Source organism: Hypomesus nipponensis, chromosome 15 (assembly GCF_054491055.1).
Source record: "Hypomesus nipponensis isolate SF chromosome 15, ASM5449105v1, whole genome shotgun sequence".
Taxonomy (NCBI): Eukaryota; Metazoa; Chordata; class Actinopteri; order Osmeriformes; family Osmeridae; genus Hypomesus; species Hypomesus nipponensis.
Window position 1 is genome coordinate 332,501 of NC_140375.1, and position 2,500 is coordinate 335,000.

Consider the following 2,500-nt stretch of genomic DNA (forward strand, 5'->3'; position numbering starts at 1 on the left):
GGTTGTCAACTTATTTCGTACGGCCATACCAGCCTGGCAACGCCCGATCTCGTCTGATCTCGGAAGCTAAGCAGGGTCGGGCCTGGTTAGTACTTGGATGGGAGACCGCCTGGGAATACCAGGTGCTGTATGCTCTTTTGCTCATTCACTTAGAAACTGAAATCTTGCAATATGCACAAGTAGTCCTTCATGAAAGGGGCTGGAAGCTGTTTTCATTTTGACACGAGAGAGAGAGAGAGAGAGAGAGACTACCTTGCATTGTCAATTGCTAAATCTCTATATGGATAAGTAGCCTATGGTTGTCAACTTATTTCGTACGGCCATACCAGCCTGGCAACGCCCGATCTCGTCTGATCTCGGAAGCTAAGCAGGGTCGGGCCTGGTTAGTACTTGGATGGGAGACCGCCTGGGAATACCAGGTGCTGTATGCTCTTTTGCTCATTCACTTAGAAACTGAAATCTTGCAATATGCACAAGTAGTCCTTCATGAAAGGGGCTGGAAGCTGTTTTCATTTTGACACGAGAGAGAGAGAGACTACCTTGCATTGTCAATTGCTAAATCTGTATATGGATAAGTAGCCTATGGTTGTCAACTTATTTCGTACGGCCATACCAGCCTGGCAACGCCCGATCTCGTCTGATCTCGGAAGCTAAGCAGGGTCGGGCCTGGTTAGTACTTGGATGGGAGACCGCCTGGGAATACCAGGTGCTGTATGCTCTTTTGCTCATTCACTTAGAAACTGAAATCTTGCAATATGCACAAGTAGTCCTTCATGAAAGGGGCTGGAAGCTGTTTTCATTTTGACACGAGAGAGAGAGAGAGAGAGAGAGAGAGACCACCTTGCATTGTCAATTGCTAAATCTGTATATGGATAAGTAGCCTATGGTTGTCAACTTATTTCGTACGGCCATACCAGCCTGGCAACGCCCGATCTCGTCTGATCTCGGAAGCTAAGCAGGGTCGGGCCTGGTTAGTACTTGGATGGGAGACCGCCTGGGAATACCAGGTGCTGTATGCTCTTTTGCTCATTCACTTAGAAACTGAAATCTTGCAATATGCACAAGTAGTCCTTCATGAAAGGGGCTGGAAGCTGTATTCATTTTGACACGAGAGAGAGAGAGAGAGAGAGAGACCACCTTGCATTGTCAATTGCTAAATCTGTATATGGATAAGTAGCCTATGGTTGTCAACTTATTTTGTACGGCTATACCAGCCTGGCAACGCCCGATCTCGTCTGATCTCGGAAGCTAAGCATGGTCGGGCCTGGTTAGTACTTGGATGGGAGACCGCCTGGGAATACCAGGTGCTGTATGCTCTTTTGCTCATTCACTTAGAAACTGAAATCTTGCAATATGCACAAGTAGTCCTTCATGAAAGGGGCTGGAAGCTGTTTTCATTTTGACACGAGAGAGAGAGAGACTACCTTGCATTGTCAATTGCTAAATCTGTATATGGATAAGTAGCCTATGGTTGTCAACTTATTTCGTACGGCCATACCAGCCTGGCAACGCCCGATCTCGTCTGATCTCGGAAGCTAAGCAGGGTCGGGCCTGGTTAGTACTTGGATGGGAGACCGCCTGGGAATACCAGGTGCTGTATGCTCTTTTGCTCATTCACTTAGAAACTGAAATCTTGCAATATGCACAAGTAGTCCTTCATGAAAGGGGCTGGAAGCTGTTTTCATTTTGACACGAGAGAGAGAGAGAGAAAGAGAGAGAGACCACCTTGCATTGTCAATTGCTAAATCTGTATATGGATAAGTAGCCTATGGTTGTCAACTTATTTCGTACGGCCATACCAGCCTGGCAACGCCCGATCTCGTCTGATCTCGGAAGCTAAGCAGGGTCGGGCCTGGTTAGTACTTGGATGGGAGACCGCCTGGGAATACCAGGTGCTGTATGCTCTTTTGCTCATTCACTTAGAAACTGAAATCTTGCAATATGCACAAGTAGTCCTTCATGAAAGGGGCTGGAAGCTGTATTCATTTTGACACGAGAGAGAGAGAGAGAGAGAGAGACCACCTTGCATTGTCAATTGCTAAATCTGTATATGGATAAGTAGCCTATGGTTGTCAACTTATTTTGTACGGCTATACCAGCCTGGCAACGCCCGATCTCGTCTGATCTCGGAAGCTAAGCATGGTCGGGCCTGGTTAGTACTTGGATGGGAGACCGCCTGGGAATACCAGGTGCTGTATGCTCTTTTGCTCATTCACTTAGAAACTGAAATCTTGCAATATGCACAAGTAGTCCTTCATGAAAGGGGCTGGAAGCTGTTTTCATTTTGACACGAGAGAGAGAGAGAGAGACCACCTTGCATTGTCAATTGCTAAATCTGTATATGGATAAGTAGCCTATGGTTGTCAATTTATTTCGTACGGCCATACCAGCCTGGCAACGCCCGATCTCGTCTGATCTCGGAAGCTAAGCAGGGTCGGGCCTGGTTAGTACTTGGATGGGAGACCGCCTGGGAATACCAGGTGCTGTATGCTCATTCACT

The 2,500-nt window shown here is 47.1% G+C and overlaps 7 non-coding genes and 2 pseudogenes across 7 annotated transcripts; all 9 read left to right on the forward strand.

The window, feature by feature from the left end:
* Nucleotides 1–15: 15 nt before the first annotated feature.
* LOC146255765 (5S ribosomal RNA) lies at nucleotides 16–134 on the forward strand. Its single transcript, XR_014731313.1, has one exon. It is a non-coding gene; the product is annotated as a 5S ribosomal RNA (ribosomal RNA).
* Nucleotides 135–312: 178 nt separating this feature from the next.
* On the forward strand, nucleotides 313–431 carry LOC146255766 (5S ribosomal RNA). Its single transcript, XR_014731314.1, has one exon. It is a non-coding gene; the product is annotated as a 5S ribosomal RNA (ribosomal RNA).
* Nucleotides 432–599: 168 nt separating this feature from the next.
* LOC146255767 (5S ribosomal RNA) lies at nucleotides 600–718 on the forward strand. The gene has a single exon (XR_014731315.1). It is a non-coding gene; the product is annotated as a 5S ribosomal RNA (ribosomal RNA).
* Nucleotides 719–900: 182 nt separating this feature from the next.
* LOC146255768 (5S ribosomal RNA) lies at nucleotides 901–1,019 on the forward strand. The gene has a single exon (XR_014731317.1). It is a non-coding gene; the product is annotated as a 5S ribosomal RNA (ribosomal RNA).
* Nucleotides 1,020–1,197: 178 nt separating this feature from the next.
* LOC146255769 (5S ribosomal RNA) lies at nucleotides 1,198–1,316 on the forward strand (annotated as a pseudogene).
* A 168-nt stretch (nucleotides 1,317–1,484) lies between these two features.
* LOC146255770 (5S ribosomal RNA) lies at nucleotides 1,485–1,603 on the forward strand. Its single transcript, XR_014731318.1, has one exon. It is a non-coding gene; the product is annotated as a 5S ribosomal RNA (ribosomal RNA).
* A 182-nt stretch (nucleotides 1,604–1,785) lies between these two features.
* LOC146255771 (5S ribosomal RNA) lies at nucleotides 1,786–1,904 on the forward strand. The gene has a single exon (XR_014731319.1). It is a non-coding gene; the product is annotated as a 5S ribosomal RNA (ribosomal RNA).
* Nucleotides 1,905–2,082: 178 nt separating this feature from the next.
* Nucleotides 2,083–2,201, forward strand: LOC146255772 (5S ribosomal RNA; annotated as a pseudogene).
* Nucleotides 2,202–2,373: 172 nt separating this feature from the next.
* Nucleotides 2,374–2,492, forward strand: LOC146255773 (5S ribosomal RNA). The gene has a single exon (XR_014731320.1). It is a non-coding gene; the product is annotated as a 5S ribosomal RNA (ribosomal RNA).
* The last annotated feature ends 8 nt before the right edge of the window (nucleotides 2,493–2,500 follow it).